Here is a 21,449-nt window from a genome sequence, read left to right on the forward strand (position 1 = left end):
CCCCCAGGCGATTCCGGAGCGTGGTCCCGAGCTCCCTTTCTGACTTGTCCTTCTCTCTGGCCTTCCCCACCAGGGATCCACCTAAGTCCGGCTCCCTCGGGCCTCTTGTTGGTAAAACCCTTGTCTCTGGGTTCCCTGACCCTATTCACGGTTTGCCTTCCGGGTGGATTTAGTGGGTGGTCGTGGCAGATCCTGCCCACGACCTCCGGTCTCTGGCTAAGGATTAGGGCCCTCCACCAGCTTGGGATCCGGTACCCTTGTGCCAACTCTTCACCCTCTGGTCTAATTTTGGGTTCTTGGAGTTCCCTCTTCTCCCCCTCTGGGTCCTTCTTTCTCCTCTCTCTCTCTCTTGGCCTTGGAGCTGGCTGAGCTGCTCTGCTTCTCTGACTCAACTCTGACAGACTGACCCTGATCTAAGATGGTTCCCACCTTATATACTCCCTCTATGTGTGAGCTCAGGTGACCAGCACCCAATGAGCTCCTAGCATTACCCAGACTGCTCCCCCTATCTGCCCCTACACTACTGGGATGTTCCACCCCCCTCCCACTCCAGCCAGGGACAGACACTGTCGTACCTGCACATTTCTCTAGTGGGAGTACCATTGGTCTGTCCCCCGGAAATGGGATGTATGTAGTGCATGCAGCCTACTGAGCTCAGTTCCACACTCCATCCTCACCCGGGAGTGGAATACCACACCTCTGGCTTGAGGTGTAATACCCCTGTAGCAGCCGAATCCTCAGGGTGCTACATTCCCCCCTGGTAAATCACAGCACGTCCTCGGGCTGTAAGATATAAAAACATCCAAAACATACAATTTTTTTCATAAACATGAACATATAAAACATCACATAAAACTTTTCATAAAAACTCTTCATAAATAACGTCCTTGTAAACACTCTTGCTCCTCCGGCCACGGTGCAACTTGTGACCGGGAAAAGCGCGACAGTCTCTTTAAGAAAAACAACAGTTTACTATAAAACCGGTAGGGGGCGCCTTAGGAAGCGCAACTATATACAAGGGGAATATGGCCGCTCTCAGTCCTCGGCCAGGTAATGGGAATAGGGACACACGGGTTAACAGTTCACTCTTGTCCCAACGGGGACTTATTTAAAGCAGCAACAGTTCACTGTACCCCGATGGGTAACTATTTACAGTCTCTTTACCGTACTTTAACGACGGTGTTCTCCTGCTCCTTCTTTGGATTTAGACCCGTCCGGGTCCTCCTGCTCCTCCTCACACCACAGCTCCTCCTCCGTCAGGCGATGTACATGGAGGGCGTAGGGTCCTTTGGCACACTTGTGCCGGGTGAAGGTGACCTCGTCCCCTACGTACAGGTCACAACCTCTGTGTCCCTCCGGCAGATGGCTTTCTACGTCTCTGCGTGTGACAAAGACGTCGCCGGGGGTATGATGGTCTTTTATGAAGCCCCACCCATGCTGCAGGTTGAATTTAATCACAGTCCCGGTGGTACGGGGACCATGAGCTGCACGGGGGTTCCTCCTGGTCCGGCTCTTCTGCTCCGCGCTCCTTATCTGTGCTTGCTGTTCCCGGACCCGCCTCTCTCTCCGCTCCTTCTCGAAGACCTCGAGCTGCTGGCGGCAGCACTCTGTACGCTCCGCTGCGGCCGCCCGAGTCTCCTGAGTGAACCCCATGAGGTCTCCTCCGGTGGGGTCCCACTCAAACTGTGTCTCCTCTAGCGGGGGCTGGGTCCTCCTGACGGGCTTCGGAACCGGAATCAGGAGTTCATCTAGGGGTCTTTCTTTCCGGAGTCGGGGATGGTGAAACTCCGGTGGCCATATGAAGGGCTGCCCATCCGGGCACGTATGCTGGGCGAACAGGTCCTCACCCAGGTGCGGTACTTTAGGTGTTATGGGCGCTGTAGTGGTAGCGGCGCCCGGGTTGACCAGGCCTTGCGACCAGGCTTGGGGCACGCTAAAGGAAAAGGGCACCGTAAGTACGGCGGCGCCCGTGGTTACTCGGCCCTGCGACCAGGCTGGTGGCTCCGCGGAGGTAGGGGGCGCTGTTGGAATGGCGGCGCCCGGGTGTACTAGGCCTTGCGACCAGGCCGATGGTATTTCCTGCTTTGCCGCGCTCAGGGTCGAAGCGCGTGACGTCACAGGGGTCGCGGCCGCGGTTTCCGGTTGAGGCCTAGTCTGCGGCGGTGACGATGCAGCGACGGGCACGGCAGGGGGAATTTCGGGCTCTGCGACGGGGAGCTGGGGCAGGCACACGGTTTCCCGGCTCGGGGTAGAGACGTCCCCTTTACCTGCCTCCGTCCGTTCAGCTCCCTTCTCGGCGCCGTCTCCGGCCTTGAGTCCTCCTGCACCATCCTCAGAGGCGGTCTGTCTCCTCGTCTCGGGTGGCGTGCTCCGCTGACGGGTTTCGGTCTGCTGGGCCATCTCTCGGCTCCACTCCGCCAACGTCTCTCGCTGCACCCGGGCCATCCTCCGTGCGAGGCCCTCCAGCGCAGTCTGTGCACACTCCCGGTCTCGGGGGAGCTGTGCTAGGATCTCCACTAAGCCTAGTGGGGTTGTTGCTTGCAGGAGGCTCCTGACCACTGGGTCGGTGCTGCCTGACTCTCCCTCCATCTCCGGGTAGGCTTTCTCTGGACTCCTCTCCAGACTTCTTGTCTCCGGGTGCGCTCTCTCCAGACTGCTCCAGGCGACACCCATCTTTGCTCTCTTGTTCTGTCTCCGCCCACATTGAAGGTGGTCCCGGGGCAACTTTGTGATTGTCAGTTCCAGGGGCAGTTCTCTTACGCTGATGGACACTTCCAGCATCACAGTCTCTGTTGGTGGGCGCGGTTTCCGCTTTTGGCGCCATTCTTCGACCTGGCCCACGATGGGAGGTGGCCTCTTGCCACCCTCTGGCACGCCCATAATGGCGTCCGCTCTTCCAAGGCGGGAAATCTTTGGAAATGGCGGGAATCGTCTCACAGTGGCGGGAAACTCCATGGATGGCGGGAAAAAGCTGCAAATGGCGGACAACCGGCGGGAAACGACCTGTGATGGGGTCCGTTGGCGGGGACCCTCCGGAACCGGCGGGAGACTTCTTGTTAAGGTAACGGTGAACTTTTCTTCAGGCACGCAGTACCCGGTTGTTGCGGGCACGTAATCCTGCCGACTACGCCAAAGTTGACGCGCCCCCTGGGCCAGTGTTGTTTGGGGGATACCCGGAGCCGGATCAGGTGGGGGTTGTAGTCTCCGAGTGGCGGTGACCCGGTCCGTGCCCAGGGTGTCAAGCTCAGTGTGTGGCAGTCCTACAGATGTTACTGGATGTTCTTTAGTGTCGACTACGCCACCCGTTGATTTGCGGTCAGTACGGCCGCCGCTGCAGCAGGGTCCGCTGAGGCTGGTGGTGTGTGCGCAGCTCAGGTAGTATAACCCCCAACGGGAGGGGTATAGCCTCAGGGGGTCAGCTGTAGAGGGTGGTGGTTGTGGTGGTGCAGTGAGAGTAGTAATAAGACTCCGAGTCGGGCTGTGCAGTTCAGGGTTTTACTTACTGCTTTTGTGTTGGTCACTCCGGCCTTGAGTGACCGCCCGAGCCGTGCTGCGTCCACCAGGTCCTGGACTCGGCCAACCCCCAGGCAATTCCGGAGCGTGGTCCCGAGCTCCCTTTCTGACTTGTCCTTCTCTCTGGCCTTCCCCACCAGGGATCCACCTAAGTCCGGCTCCCTCGGGCCTCTTGTTGGTAAAACCCTTGTCTCTGGGTTCCCTGACCCTATTCACGGTTTGCCTTCCGGGTGGATTTAGTGGGTGGTCGTGGCAGATCCTGCCCACGACCTCCGGTCTCTGGCTAAGGATTAGGGCCCTCCACCAGCTTGGGATCCGGTACCCTTGTGCCAACTCTTCACCCTCTGGTCTAATTTTGGGTTCTTGGAGTTCCCTCTTCTCCCCCTCTGGGTCCTTCTTTCTCCTCTCTCTCTCTCTTGGCCTTGGAGCTGGCTGAGCTGCTCTGCTTCTCTGACTCAACTCTGACAGACTGACCCTGATCTAAGATGGTTCCCACCTTATATACTCCCTCTATGTGTGAGCTCAGGTGACCAGCACCCAATGAGCTCCTAGCATTACCCAGACTGCTCCCCCTATCTGCCCCTACACTACTGGGATGTTCCACCCCCCTCCCACTCCAGCCAGGGACAGACACTGTCGTACCTGCACATTTCTCTAGTGGGAGTACCATTGGTCTGTCCCCCGGAAATGGGATGTATGTAGTGCATGCAGCCTACTGAGCTCAGTTCCACACTCCATCCTCACCCGGGAGTGGAATACCACACCTCTGGCTTGAGGTGTAATACCCCTGTAGCAGCCGAATCCTCAGGGTGCTACATGTACACAGTGACTGCACCTGCAGAAAAGTGAGTGCAGCTCTGGAGTATAATACAGGATGGAACTGAGGATCAGCAATGTAATGTATGTACACAGTGACTGCAGCAGCAGAATAGTGAGTGCAGCTCTGCAGTGTAATACAGGATGTAACTCAGGATCAGTAAAGGATCACTAATGTAATGTATGTACACAGTGACTCCACCAGCAGAATAGTGAGTGCAGCTCTGCAGTATAATACAAGATGTAACTCAGGATCAGTACAGGATCAGTGATGTAATGTATGTACGCAGTGACTGCACCAGCAGAATAGTGAGTGCAGCTCTGGAGTATAATACAAGATGTAACTCAGGATCAGTACAGGATCAGTAATGTAATGTATGTACACAGTGACTGCACAAGCAGAATAGTGAGTGCAGCTCTGGAGTATAATACAGGATGTAACTCAGGATCAGGAATGTAATGTATGTACACAGTGACTGCACCAGCAGAATAGTGAGTGCAGCTCTGTAGTATAATACAGGAGGTAACTCAGGATCAGTAATGTAATGTATGTACACAGTGACTGCACCAGCAGAATATTGAGTGCAGCTCTGGAGTATAATACAGGATGTAACTCAGGATCAGTAATATAATGTATGTACACAGTGACTGCACCAGCAGAATAGTGAGTGCAGCTCTGGAGTATAATACAGGATGTAACTCAGGATCAGTAATTTAATGTATGTACACAGTGACTGCACCAGCAGAATAGTGAGTGCAGCTCTGTAGTATAATACAGGAGGTAACTCAGGGTCAGTAATTTAATGTATGTACACAGTGACTGCTCCAGCAGAATAGTGAGTGCAGCTCTGTAGTATAATACAGGAGGTAACTCAGGATCCGTAATGTAATGTATGTACACAGTGACTGAACCAGCAGAATAGTGATTGCAGCTCTGGAGTATAATACAGGATGTAACACAGGATCAGTAATGTAATGTATGTACACAGTGACTGCACCAGCAGAATAGTGAGTGCAGCTCTGGAGTATAATACAGGATGCAACACAGGATCAATAATTTAATGTATGTACACAGTGACTGCACCAGCAGAATAGTGAGTGCAGCTCTGTAGTATAATACAGCAGGTAACTCAGGATCAGTAATGTAATGTATGTACACAGTGACTGCACCAGTAGAATAGTGAGTGCAGCTCTGGAGTATAATACAGGATGTAACTCAGGATCAGTAATGTAATGTATGTACACAGTGACTGCACCAGCAGAATAGTGAGTGCAGCTCTGGAGTATAATACAGGATGTAACTCAAGATCAGTAATGTAATGTATGTACACAGTGACTGCACCAGCAGAATAGTGAGCGCAGCTCTGGAGTATAATACAAGATTTAACTCAAGATCAGTAATGTAATGTATGTACATAGTGACTGCACCAGCAGAATAGTGAGTGCAGCACTTGCTTGGGGCCACCACCATTTTATTTGTTATCCTGTGTTATGATACAATGACAATATAATATATTGTTGAATGAATTCCACTTAGAATGTTGGACTTTCTTATATGTGTTATATAGTCATATCTGGTTGCTCTTGGCTTGAGCGCTGTTGCATATCTTTGGGATAGGTCCATACGAGTATGAATATTATTAATGTATATTATTGATCCATTATTTAACCCTTACTTATACCACTACATAATGTTGACACTTCCACAATGTCCCCTATCACATGTGTGACATCTTCTGTCCTCAGGTTTTCTCCACTTTGCTTCTTCTGATCTTCATCTCTTGTGTCCATGGAGGAGAAGAGCAGGTCCCTGGCGCTGATGGCTGGGAGGCCCCTCTAGTGTCCGGCGGGGGATGTCTCTTCACACCGGACACCACATTTCCTCCACGTGTGAAGGTGGATATGAAGGTCGGCAGTCGGAGTTCTGCACAAGTAATGGCGGACAGTGTGAGGAGCCGCTCCATCTCTCCATGGGAATACAGGTAAATGTACATGGAGTAATGGCAGAAATAATAATAATGATATATGGGGGTCAGCAGGCCGGAGTATGGGGGACTAAACATGGTTACTGCTGTGTCCTGATTTCTCTCATCTCCTTCCACCAGCTCTAATGTGGACAATAACAGATTCCCTGCGGTCATCAGCGAGGCCCGATGTCTCCACCGCGGATGTTTGGACCCGGAGGGTCATGTGGACCTCAGCATGAACTCAGTCCCCATCAGACAGGAGATCCTGGTCCTGCGTGGTGAGATGAGAGGATGTGTCCCACCTATAGGCTGGAGAAGCAGCTGGTGACGGTGGGCTGCACCTGTGTCCGGCCCATCATCCAGTACCTGGAGTAACAGACGCCATTGTCACGGAGCCTCAGCTGTCATGTAGCGTCTTTGTTACCCCTAGCGACCAATCAGAAATCACGTTTATTTATCTCGGGTAAATTACAAATGTAAAAGCTGAATTCTAATCGGTTGCTATCGGCAACGAGAGTTCAAGGATTATTTATACAGTGTAGAGAATAATGAAAGTGTTGCCCGTAGCAACCAGTCAGATTCCAGCCATCGATTCCGCACTGCAAGAGGCAAAACATCAGAAATCTGATTGGTCGTCAGCAGCAGCAGCGACAAGAATTTTGTTACTTTTATAAATCGCTGAGTAATATTATTATAAGACGTATTTCTTGTTTTATAATTGAAATATTTATTATCATTTGTTGTATTTTTATATAAATGTTTCTCATATTTTTACAAATAATTATTAAAATCATTAAAACTATTAGTTAACCTTTGTGTTGTGAGTATATACTGTATATATAGTGGAAAGACAATCCTGGAATCATTTCTAGTTGTAGAAGATCTTTTACAGTATTTTTTTTTATTTGGTTCCTTAAAATAAAAAATGAAACAAATTTGTAAATCTTGTGTAGTGTATACAGCTCTTATGCAGCCTATGTGTCTCCATGGTTACAGATTAGAATGCGCCTGATTCTTCAGTTATTTTCTCTTTCCGGTGCTTTGAGGCTCTTGGAATACAAATATGGTGGTGATCGGAGAACGTAGGAGGAGATTTATTAGGACAAGTGTTTCATTCCCCAAGATTATAGAGGATCTGTCACTTGCTCAGAAAAAATTAGCTAAATATCTAAACATCCCTGAGCTCCACTGATTTCGACTCTTTTTTCTGTTTTGTAGAAAGAATTAAAAAGAATTAACTTAAAATGTAGAATTTCTCTAATGTCAGGCAGGGTTATTTATAATAGAGACCTGGGTGTGGTGGTGAGTAATAATTAGCGATGAGCGAGCGTGCTCGCAACTGCTCGGTACTCGCCACTCGTCACTGTAATGCTGCAGCCATGTTGGTTGTGGCATTACAGTGATTGGCTGGCCGCACAGCGTCATCAGGTCTATATCAGACCCGGGACCCTATGCTCGTCACAGTCTACCCTTCAGACAGGCAGAGTAGGGAGAGCTGCTGCTGAGCGACGGAGAGAATTGGCGGTTGATTTAGTCAGGTATTCCACAGCAATATACATCTATACTAACAGTCCTGCTAAGGACTAATCCAGATGCATATATTACTGGTGATAGCAGGAGTTAGGCAGAGTTTGTGGAGAGAGTATACAGCACAATAAATCCATTGAACTTTCTGTCTGCTGCTGTTACTCATATCCACAGCCTTAGATAACAGGTTTAATATTCTTTTTGCGCTTAATCCTAATTATTTGGTTGAAAAGCGATATAATACACCACTTTTACTGCTCCATTTGCTTGTTAGCAGCATACAGCCAGATTTGTTTGATTTTAATAGCATTGCTGTATTGTGGAAGCAGAGAAACTTGTCCATCTCAGGTGATACGATGTTACTGCGGTAATAATCCTGACATTTTTGGGAACGTGACAAATATTATGCTCCATTTAAAATGGGCAAGGCACGTGGCAAGGGACTGGAAAGAGGACATGATGCTGATGGTGCACGCAGAGGCCGAGGTCGTGGGCAAGCTGAAATTATGCCTGCTGAGGGAGCACTAAAGCACCCATATCATGTCGACCTACCTTCCTGCCCTACTTTGAAGGGGGCCGCGAAACACCACTATTGAAGCCAAAGCAGTGTGAAAAGGTTGTTGGTTGGATAGCAGATAATGTTTCCAGTCAGTTTGCCACCACCACCACCCTGTCTTCCATATGGTCCAGTTTCAGTAGCTGTGAGCCTGGACCGCATATTCCTCATTCTGATCCTCCTTTCTCCCCCCATGCCGAGTGCCTGGAGACAACTGATCCCACACTTGGACACTCTGAAGAGCTGTTCACATTTCCATTTAGGGATTCAGGACTCTCGGCCGGCGCGCTTCAAGCGGGGCAAGAGGAGATCACATGTAGCGATGCCCATGTATTTGAGCAGCTACAGTCACATGAAGGCGATGGTGGGAAAATGCAATTACTGTCGCAAGAGGTGGATGATGATGAGACACAATTGCCAGCAAGTCATCAGGAGGCCCAGGGTGCGTACTTGGAAGACAAGGTGGTGGACAATGAAGTCACTGACCAACCTGGCAAGGTGACATGCATAGCGAGGACATCAGCACAGAGGGGGAGGGAGGTGTAAGCACCACAACAGGCAGGAACAAGCAGTGGGGTGGCCACAGACACAAGGCGGGCAACAGTTCTCCGGAACACCAACACGAGGGAAGTTACCAGTCCAACTGTTAGGTCTTCCATAGTCTGGCACTTTTTTAAAGACTGTCAAGTTAATTCCAAACAGGCCATTTGCAACATCTGCCATGCCAGCATCAGCAGGGGCTGCAAAACTACCAGCCTGACCACCACCAGCATGATCAGGCACATGACAGCAAAGCACCTGACTAATTGGACCAAATGCTAGGGTCCAGAAACAGTTTCTGTGGGGGACACCACTGCCTGTTCTGCTGTTGTGCGTGCACACCAATCCCCTGTCCATGGCGCAGGCAAAGATGCCTCTTTTTGCACACTTGCAACAACCACCATCAGTAACCACGTCCACGTCCTTGTCACAACGCAGTGTTCAGTTGTCCCTACCCCAGTCCTTTGAATGCAAGGGCAAATATGCAGCTAACGCCCCACAGGCCACAATACTAAACTGCCACATTTTTCAAATGCTTGCACTTGAAATGTTGCCTTTTAGGCTCGTGGAGACAGAATCTTTCGGCAAATTCATGGCGGCGGGTGCCCCTCGGTACTCGGTCCTCAGCCACCACTATTTCTCCCGGTGTGCCGTCCCTGCCTTACACAAGCACGTGTCCCAGAACATTTCACGTGCCCTTACCAGCACAGTCACTGGGAAGGTCCACCTAACCACGGGCACGTGGACAAGTGCTTGTGGCCAGAACGGATTGCGGGCCCAGGGTCAACCAGGGTTGCCCTCAGATTCTACAGCTTCTGAAACTCCTCCTCATTAGCCTCCATCTCCGAAATGACCACTTCAGTCGGAGACTGGAAGCACTATAGCACTGCTTCGGCCAAGTGTCAACAGGCACTGCTGAAGCTGATATGCTTAGGTGACAAACTGCACACCGCTGCAAAGTTGTTGACATCTGTAATAGAGCAGGCAGATCTGTGGCTGTCACTGTTGAACTTACAGCCAGGCAAGATCATGTTTGACAATGACCGGAACATGGTTGTGACTCTGAGGCTTGGCAAACTCGCACACATGCCATGCCTGGCCCATGTGATAAATCTAGTGGTTCAGCGGTTTCTCAAAACCTACACGGATCTGCATGACCTGCTTGTGAAAGAACGCCACGTGTGTGCCCATTTCAGGAAGTCACTTACAGCTTCCCCCACCCTAGCCATACCAACTCACTGACTCGTGTGCGATGTCACCACACGATGGAACTCAATCTTTCATATGTTGGGAAGGATTTGTGAGCAGCAGGTGGCAGTTGTTGAGTTCTAGCTTCAACATCCCCATCGGTATTCAGGTCAGCCTCCGCAAATTAGAGCTGATGAGTGGGCATGGATGTCTGACATCTGTGCCGTCCTCTAAAACTTTGAGGACTCCACCAAGATGATGAGCGGCGATGACGCCATAATTAGCATCACCATCCTGCCTCTCTGTCTACTGAAATGCTCTGTGCTCACAATTAAAGAGGAGTCATTGTAGGCGGAGCACGATGAGATGGAGCAAGGAACTATACAAGGTGATGTCACAAAGCCCAGCCTCATCTCATCTCAACATGGATTGGGTGATAATGAGGAAGAGGAGGAGGAACAGGAGCTGTTTTCCTGCACTACAGACGGTACTACGCACACAACAGTCATACCGTTTGTTCAATGTGGATGGCCTGAGGAGCGGGAGAACAAGGAGGAGGACGAGGAGAGCATGGACAGTGGTCCTCTGGGTCAGGAGAGGGAAGTCTTGGCTGTTGGCAGTCTGGCACACATAGCTGACTTTATGTTCCACTGCCTTTCCCGTGACCCACGCATTTTGGCCAACAATAAGTACTGGTTTGTCACATTTCTAGACCCATGCTACAAGGACATCTTTCTATCTCTCCTTCTCGGGGCAGAGCGGTCTAATAAAATGTTGCAGTACCAGAAGGCCCTTGTTATAGAATTATTAAAAAAATTCCCATCTGAAAATGCTGGCAGCAAAGGTCACAGTTTGTTGGACAACCAAAGAGTACAGGTGAGGGAGACACAAATACGATGTGGCAGAGGTAGGGGAACACTGTCAAAGGTCTGGGACAGTTTTCTCAGACCCTCCCAGTGCCCCTGCCCTGATGCGTGGGGTACTCTGACAAGAAGGAGAAAGTTTTGGAAGATGCTGAAGGAGTACCTTGCCAAGTGTACCAACGTCTTCGGTGATTCCTCTGTGCCTTATAACTATTGGGTATCCAAGCTGGACGTGAGGCATGAACTGTCTCTCTACGCCTTGGAGGTCCTGGCCTACCCTGCCGCCAGCATTTTGTCAGAGCGGGTTTATTGTGCCACTGGGGGTATTATAACTGAAAAGTGCATCAGCCTGTCAACTGAAAATGCTGACAGGCTGACTATTATCAAAATGAACAAGGGCTGGATTAACCCAGACTTCTCAACACCACCGGATGATAGCAGCAGAACATAAAGTCAAATTCAGTGTTTTTTGTTGGGGGGGTCTATTCCCATGCACCTCTTCACACCCAGACATGGGTATACGCTTCCTGATTTTGTCTGTTTTATGTCACCCTCCTCCTTCTCCTTCTCCTCATCCACCATCACCATATCAACAGGGTGACCATCATGCAACACCCACATAATTTTTTTAAAAGGTGTTTAAGTTGCCCGTAGGAAATATTTTTAGGCCTACCTCTAACATTCTGTATGTTATACAGTATGGTCATGTATACCCCCAATGGGTAAATGTTTTTCAGCCCATGCGCTTAGTGCATGGGCATTACCAGTGTAGGAGACCCACTCCTTAATAATGGGAACAATTTTTTTAATGAGGACTTCCTCTACGTCTCTTCAAACGGGTATTTGGTTGCGTCCTAAATTTTGACAGCCTTTGCACTTAGTGCATAGGCATTACCAGTGTTGGAGACCCGCTCCTTAATAATGGGAACATTTTTTTTAATGTGGCCCTCTTCTACGTCTGTTCAAAGGGGGTATTGGAGTGCGTCCAAATTTTTGTAAGCCCTTGCAGTCACTGCTCATGCAATAACAGTATAGGAGACCCACTACTTTATAATGGGAACATTTTTTTAATAAGGCCCTCCTCTACATCTCTTCAAAGGGGTATTGAAGTGTGTCCTAATTTTTGGCAGCCATTGCAGTCACTGCATATGCAATAACAGTATAGGAGACCCACTCCTTTATAATGGGAACAACAAAGCATAGCCGGCTGATGGCTCTCTAACAATAGTGAGGATAGACTGCTGGCCCTCTATCAATAGCAAGAGCCGCCTAATGACCTTGTAAATATAGGCTTTGTGACTTTTGACAGTCCCTCCTTCATAAATATAACAGGATTTGTCCGATCATGTCTCACACACCACATGACAAGATAAGGTAGTAAAATGTTAAAATTTCTTTTACTAGTAAATATATTTTTCACCATTGAAAGCAATGCAAAAGTGCAAAAATGCATCAAAAACGCTACTTGTGAACATAGCCCAAGGTGTGGAGGAGCCATTTTTGTTTTTGGTTATTTATTTTGCCTTATATATAAGTCATTACCCTGGAAAGGATGTTCCTTAACATTTTTTGTTGGAAAATCCATTTTGGTTTCGTAATTGTATGATTTATTGTGAGTCCGTAAAAAAGTGGCATAATACTCTGACAATATTGTTCACAGCAGTGGCCTGGGAGACAGAGATGCTTCCAGGGGTCTTCCCCATGCTGTTCCCATATCATGGCCAATTTATAGGCCCCCTCCAGACCCAGGGGAGGGGGGGGGGTGCCGAAAAAATGCTGAAGTTTCCCATTGGCTCACATTGGGCTCACTACTTGGGTTGAGCACCCAAGCATTATGATTTTCTTGACTCGAGCAACGAGCTCCCATGCACTTTAGTGCTTGATCATCACTAGTAATAATATACATTTTACTGTGTATAACAGATATAAATGATTTATCTTAGAACATAAAAATCCCCCCACTGGTCAGAGGAGTAAAGCCCCCACAGCTCTTTCCTCCATGTCTGCATCTGGTACTGATGCTCAGCCTGTAGTACTGCTGCCTTATTTCTTGCTAGGCAACCTCTTTATAAGGTGAGGTGCTCTATATAAGGTAACATCTCAAGATTCCATGATGACATTACTACAAGATTCCATGAATTTACCATCATTACTTATACCAGTGTTTATAGCAGGGCTGTGGAGTCGATAAGAGAAATGTCCGACTCCTCAATTTCCCAGAGTCCAACTCCCTCATACATAGCTCATGCTTAAGTGATAAATTTACTGCAGTTAAATGGTAACATCAGGCTTTTAATCATCATTATGATACAATAATCAAGCTCTTTTTATAGAACCTGAAATATTTTTATTGGAATACAACATTAAAATAAAAAAAGCGTCAATAAATTGTAAACATGCAATGCACTATGCAGTAAGTGGGAGCAAAAACAGTTTTCAACAGAAACAAACTGAATAACATTTGTGCAGTCTATGAATTTGTTCTAATATTTAAGCTTATTTTCCTTATGTAATGATAATGAAGCTTCTACCCAGACCGTTTTGAATAGATATGATGACATTTTTTACAGAAACAGTTTGAAGGGCTGTGGTTGTTTCTGGACCTAGGTGTGAATAACAGATTTCACTCCTGTAACAATTTATTCGCCCCTTTCTTATATTGATACATTTCTGGGTTCATGTAACAAAAGATAGAATCATAGATGACCTTGTGGTACAAAATTAGTGAAGTGTGTCATTGCAAATGAAAGTTTGGATACTTGGACATCCCCATAAGCAATGATAAAGATTTGCTTTTGGAGTTATTTGTTGTGTATAGTCCCATTCTATATCCCCTTGAGGGGGTCCGGTACGACCTGGGACAAACTCTTAGCCTCTTTTCTAGATACCTGGATGATTGAAGATATTTTTGTGCTTGAACTAAAGAATCCAATATGTTTGAATGAGTTAGATTTGGATCATCCATATTCCATATTTTGTCATTGGAGTTTGTGTTTAGTATTGTCTATAAGGGCATAGAGAAATGTATCATTCAAGGATACTTGTCCTTTCATTATATTCACTTTGGAAAGCCATTGAATGATTTGGGGTCCCAGTCTTGTTTTGTTAGATTAATGATGATGACAGATGTGATATAACTGGCTTATATTTGGATATTTTGCCATAATTTCGTCAATTTGGGCGCCTTGTGTGGTTAGTACCTAGTAGCGCCCCCTTTTGCAAGTATCACAGCTTGTAAACGCATTTTGTAACCAGACAAAAGTCTTTCAATTCTTATTTGAGGGATTTTCATCCATTCTTCCTTGGATTATAAGGCTGTGTGCCCACGATGCGTTTTTTAAGCGTTTCCACAGCTGCAATTCCGCCGCGGAAATGCTTAAAAAACGCTTGGTAGAAGGTCTGCAATGTTCCCAAATGATAATCCGCATGTGCTATGCACGTGCTGTGGAAATTTCTGCTGCGGATTATCATTGCGGAAAAATCCGCAGCACTACCATTAATTTTGCGTACCGCCATTGACTTGAATTGAATCGTATAATATCCACATGACTACATGTGCACATGAGGATATTAAGCGACTCAATGTGCGGATGGTACCCTGTTCTGGAGAAGAGGAGACTCTCATCCAGACCTGGGTACCATGGTACCTGCAAAAAAAAAGAATTTAAAATAAAAAATAAAACATTATACTCACCTTCTGATGGCCCCCTGTCTCCTTAGCGGTGTGTCCTGGGTCCCCGGCGGCTCGCAATGGTCTAAAAGGACCTTCCATGACGTCATTTAGTCATGTGAAGGGTCACGTGACCGCTGACGTCGGCGGTCGCGTGACCTGTCACATGACTAAATGACGTCATGAAAGGTCCTTTTAGACCACTGTGAGCTGCCAAACACACTGGACGCACCGGAGAAGGAGACCGGGGGCCATCAGAAGGTAAGTATAATGTTTACTTTTTTACCATTCTTTTTAACTATTACTTGGTCACACTATATAAATTCATGACGGTTGCATAGATTTATATAGTGTGACCAAGTTGTCAAGTACTTTTCCAAGTGATGCTAAAATTGGTTGGAAAAGCGCTTATTACTCCGCATGCGAAATCGCATGTGAAAAAAGCGGGACATACGCTTGTCCCTGGCAGAACAAACGCATGTACAATCCGCATGTACAATCCGCATGCGTTTTTTCTGCCAGGGAGATGCAGAAATGCTCAGGAAAAAATCCGGAGCATTTCTGCATCATGGGCACATAGCCTTACTCCAGTTCTGTGAGATTCCTGGGTTGTCTTGCATGCACTGCTATTTTGAGGTTGAGCCAAAGATTTTCAATGATGTTCAGATCAGAGGACTGTGAGGGCCATTGTAAAACCTTCAGCTTGCTCCTTTTGAAGTCTATTGTGGATTGTGACATGTGCTTAGGATCATTATCATTTTTAGAAGCCATCCTCTTTTCAACTTCAATATATATATATATATATATTGCCTAAAATACAAAGGAAATGCGTCATCTTTAACTTTAGGCCTTTTAGAGATCAATTCATCTTCAACTTGCTTAGCTGTTCACTATAACATTAATTTTGACCGGGGGTGGCCCAAACTTTAACATGTCACTGTATATCCCCAAATATTTCAGCGCTGTTTCAATCCAGCAGAACTGGAATCTCTTTGTCCATAGTGGCTTTGAAGGGCTTCTTAATAATAAGGTCTCAGTTTTGTCTATATCTAAGGTGTAACTCAATAGTCCTCCCAGTTCTTCTATTTCTTTAATAAGGAGTGCAGGCAGGGTCATATTTGTAGAGACCCCCATCTTGGGAAGTTGGGGGGTGGTGAGGCGTGGGCTTCTGACTTTCAGTCCGTGGACCCACAGTAAAGATATTTCTTTTAGATCCTGAATCCGGATTTCTTATAAATACGTAATTATGATTTTTATTGTGTATACAGATATTAATAAATATATTTATAAATCCCCTCACTGATGAGAAGAGCCCGGTGCCCACAGCTCCCTCTTACATACAAGCACTGATGCTCACCCTATGGTTTTACCATCTTCACTGTTGCTAGGCAACTTCCTTATAAGGTGAGAAGCTCCATATAAGATTCCATCACAAGATTCCATGATGACATCACCGCTATTATGACATCAGAATTCACCACCACTACAGTTTCTTTATTTTTTAATGGTATGATATGAGTGACGATGAATAAATAAATAAATCTTCCATCACTTTTTTATTTTCCTTTTTTTTGCCGCTCACTGTAGACAAATTATCTTTATTCTGCAGGTTGATACAATTACACAGATATCCAGTTTATTTTGCTTTTTTAATCATTGACCCATAACTTTCATTTTTCTGCTTAGATTTAGGCAAGAGCTTTTTTTAATGGAACGAGCTACAATATTTATGGGTAACAGTGAGCGGTACATGAGACGTTTTCATCATTTTTTTTTTGTGTAGTGAAAAGAACAAAAAATATTCTACACGGATTTGGTGGAATCTTTATTTCTTTTATAGATTAAAAGTGTTCTCCGGCCGCTTCCTTCCACATTGGGAGGTGAGTGAGCTGCCGTCTGAGGAACCTACCAAGTCACAGGCATGATGGCGGCCACACTTACACCGTCCCATCATGTATCTGTAGACGTGATGTCACCTCCCAGTATGGAAGTAAGCGGCGCTGAACAAACCCTTGAAGATCCCATAGGGGCCATTTATGTCACATGTGGTTGACTACAATCCTTTTGCCTTTGGAGAGAACCACAACTCACAGCATTTCTTGAATTTCTGCAGCTTCCAGGGCATTCTGGGGGTTATAATTCACCAAAGAAGTAGAGTCATTATTTTTTTACCTAGTGACATAGGAGTGGATGCAGGGCTTTTTTTTAATAACTTATTAATGCTTGCCTCTGACACTTGCTTTATTTTTACCTCTGACAATGCTCACTGCCGACAGCCTATAGAGTTGCTGCTTGTGTTGCTAGGCAACTTCCTTTTATGGAGAGAAGCTCCATATATGGTAACATCTCAACATTCCGTGATGATATTATGACATCATAATGCACCACCATTACTTGTGCCAGTGTTTACAGCTCCAGTGTCACTTTGACATTCCGGTGTCATTGTTGTTGGTGATTAGCTACATAGCTAGTGATTTACTGACTGCGATTTGGATTTATTTGGATTTATTTGAAATGTCTGAAATTCCTTCAGACAATTTTCAGGTGTTGGCACTGCTGCAGGGGATTCTTACCACCTATGCCCCTGACATTGTGCTGCCGCTACCCGATGGCGTCCTCAGCTTCACTTACCGGCTGGTTATGGAGCTGTTGAGAGACTGCCTGACCAAATATCAGCAAGGTCGTATAAGCTCAGCATATCTTGAGCATTTACAGAAGAACATCAGGACATTGGTGCAACAGGTAAGTGGCAGAAATCTGCATAAAACATCGAAAAGTTATAATAACAGAATATAAGTTTATTCACATAAAATAGTTCTTTAGGCCGATAATAATATAATATATAACCGGCACTAAGTCACTAGATATGTAGTAATTGTAGAGCAGATCGCAGGAGTAAAGTGGTGACATAATCGGCCTCCTCCATGTTCTCTCATGATTTTCCTTTTCTATTTATTTCCATCTTTATAGGCTGAAGAAAAATCCACAAGTGGAGAATTGGCCTTTATTATACAACTGGCACAAAATGTCCTGTATGTACTGGAGCGTCCGGCCGGCTCACTGGAGCGTCTGGTAAGGATCCATCACTTTCTATATCACACGTCCTGGTCTAATCTTCTCCAGATTAGCCGTCAAATAGCAGAGTGGCAGATTTATGATGTCAGAGGCGCAGGATGTTCTATGGCAGCCTGTCTCTGCAGCTCAACCCTCTGTAGTGACATTCTGTACTCAGCGATGCAGAGGTTGTGTTTCCACCTCTGTCTCACTTCATCATCACAATCTTCATTCTTCTAAATGCTGCAGTTCTGACAATACAAGTTATTAGAGAACAGTTGTAGATACAAGTCCCTTATATATTCATGTTGATTTTCTGGAGGGAGCGGCCATGTATAGTCCGTCCAATACTGAGATTGTCCCATAGATCCAGGTTTAGTACTTCGTGCCTTATGTAGAGTCCGTCCAGTAATGAGATTATCCCATAGATCCAGGTTTAGTCCTTCCTGCCTTATGTACAGGCCGTCCTTGGGTTATGAACTAGATATATCCTATAGTTTTGTTTGTAACCCAAATTTGAATGTAAAATGGAAAGAGTAAAAAAAAACAATAATATTTTGCTCGCTGTCCGCCACCCGGTCCTCTTATTCCATCATAGTGTGCCACATTTCCAGCCTCTTCACTATGGGGCAGGACTTCCCGTCTCGTCCTTATGACCTTATGATGAGCAGTGAAATCTGGGTCCTGAATGTGGCCAGAAGTCCTGCACTATAGTGAAGAGACCGGAGAAGTAGCACATGACATTGGAAAGAAGAGGACTGGACGATAGGTGGTGAGCAGCGGGGCGGCCGGAGAGGAGAGTGGTGAAGATTAGCTTTTTTTTTCATCATCAACCCTTTGTATCTTGGAGTCGTTTGTAAGTCAGATGTTTCTAAGTCGAGGACGGACTGTATACGGTGATTTAGTATTTGTGAAATGATACATTAATTGTACATATTGTGACGAACAGGAAACATCAGAAGGTGACTCTGAAGAGGGGGAAAACCTGACTATCCCGGACCCTAATACCAGTCAGCAGGGGCTGAACACTGATCTGATGGAAGGTGAGCAATCATCTAATATTCTTACATTCACATATCGAGATATTATAGAGAACGGCAGAGAACATGTAGATTTACTCTCCATCCTCTGTATGAGGCCGGTGACGGCTCCGGAGCCCCTTATAGACTATAATGGAGGGGGCGCAGGTAATTCCGCTTCTCTCCTCTGTGCTCTTCTCCATCATGTACAAGGAGGCTCCTAGGTCCCCGATCATGTAATTGTTCTAGGATGAATCAGATCCTGAACAATGGCCATTTATGGTCCAGAATATCCATCTATGGAGGAGCCATAAATATATACGTTGTGTGCAGAATCCCATATACCAGTATTACACCGTGTACAGAGCCCGTCTCATCTCCTTCTTTATATGGATGTTATATATTATGTACTGATATCGTCTAATACAAAACGTTTCCTCATTATTATAGGAATATCTGTGCCGGCAATTACTGACGGTGGAATATGTGAGACCCCCGAGGTCCAGGAATCTGTCAGTGTAAGTATCAGCGGAGACGTCTGTGTATGATCAGGTAACGGGGGTGAATTACACATATAATATTATCCCCCATATGACAAGGGGATATCCCTATTCTTCTTGTAGATCAGATCTATTGTGTGTGATGGCGGCATTATTATTCCTGCCCCCGCTATGTGATCTCCTGTCTCCTCCCCTGCAGTACAGTGATGTCTGTGTATGGGGGATATCCCATATACATAATGTTGTCTGTGGGGGTCCGGCATCCACAGATGTTATCTTTCTGCAGATTTTATGCTTTAATGCCATTTCTTATTATTTCTAGGCCTTGATCGGATCATTGAACCCAGGGAGAAATCCTTGTAAGAGCGACTACGAACAGATCAAACAGTTCAGCTGTGGAGCTTTTGGGTGAGCTTGATGTCGGCATAATATTCGGTTTCTAGGGCTCCTTATGACGATCCCTCTGTCTCTGTGCCCGTACAGTGTTACTATAGAGGAATTATTGGAGTCCACATCCCTGTTCTCTAGAGAAGAGCGGATCTGGCATAATTCACATTCGCCTTTCGTGCAGACTTTCCTGGGAAATGTGATTGACGTAGAAGTTATCACTCGGCAAATGTAATATCTCTTATTACGCTCTGGGTTCTCTCCAGACCCCAGATCTTAATAAATGTAAGATGTACAAAATGGAAAAAATACTCATACTGACCTTACTGCTCAGCTCTCCGACCCCTCCGCTTCTCAGCCTCATCTGTCCGATCCTCACCGCGTCTTCAGATTGCTGCCGCTCACGCTGGGCCAGAACTTCTAGCTTGGAGAAGGTCCAGGAGGATTCTATGCAAGAGCAGGAAGATTTGCAATGTCATGCCACCATGACCTTTTATGCGTTTGTGCAGAATCTTCCTAGACGTCATCAATGCCAGAAGTCCTGTCTCAGCCTTAGACATTTTCTTGTTCTTCAGCACTGGCAGCAGATTTGAAAGTACAGTGAGGACCAAAAGGTTGAGATAGAGGAGCCAGAGAGGTAAGTGTAAGAGTTTGTTTATTTTTTAACATTTTGACGGACTTTTAAGGTTTAGAAAATAGTAGCCAATGTTCACCATTTTGCCGAATCCATGAGGAAGAGAATTACAAAAATTTCGCCATTTTGGCCAATGCGGATATATGTAAAATTTGAGTAGAATTCTAATCCATTGTATTTTATTCTCTCATCTCTTCTGTGCACATCTAATTGTCATTATTTAATTCATTTACGATGGGGCATGGATGAGGACCTCCCAGTGGAGATCATCTATGTAGCGACGGCAGCTCATCTAGTATTCACCATTAGTACAGGAGATGTGATGAGGTCTATAGACAGACTGTTAGTAAGAATACATTATAAACCACCGATTTTCTTCCTCTTCAGAACCGTCCACTTAGTGCGCCAAAAAGACTCCAAACAGTTATACGCCATGAAGAAACTGGACAAGCAGAAGCTGAAAGATCCAGTAAGACTTGAACGGGCCTTTCTAGAGAGGGACATCCTAACATTCGCAGATTGTCCCTTCGTGGCCTCCATGTTGTGCTCCTTTCCAACTACACGTCATCTGTGCATGGTCATGGAGTATGTACCAGGTAGGACATATCCATCGTATCTATATCCAGCGCTGGTCTGCTCATCTCTAGGACCTTCTCCATAAGCAGAATGTGACCACATAGATGGTTACATGTCCACACTGCTTTTACTATAAGTTATCTGTTAACAACATGCCAGAAAAATGATTATGTGGCAGAAATTTTCACTATAGATAAAGGAGGGTTTGACTGAATTTTTACAGTTTGTACAGGGTTTTTCCAAAAAATAAGACAGGGTCTTATATCAATTTTTTGCTCCAAAAGATGGGTTAGGGCTTATTTTTAGGGGATGCCTTATTGTTTTCTCATAAACAACAATACACATTTATTTAAAAAAAAAAAAAGGACATATTTAAATATAATCATGTCATGACACACACACTGCACATACACAGCTATATACACATATACTGCACATACACAGCTATATACACATATACTGCACATACACAGCTATATACACACACACTGCACATACACAGCTATATACACATATACTGCACATACACAGCTATATACACACACACTGCACATACACAGCTATATACACATATATTGCACATACACAACTATATACACATATACTGCACATACACAGCTATATACACACACACTGCAC

Source organism: Phyllobates terribilis, unplaced genomic scaffold (assembly GCF_046119375.1).
Source record: "Phyllobates terribilis strain yellow unplaced genomic scaffold, ASM4611937v1 Scaffold_3__8_contigs__length_932513732, whole genome shotgun sequence".
In the NCBI taxonomy this organism is placed as follows: Eukaryota; Metazoa; Chordata; class Amphibia; order Anura; family Dendrobatidae; genus Phyllobates; species Phyllobates terribilis.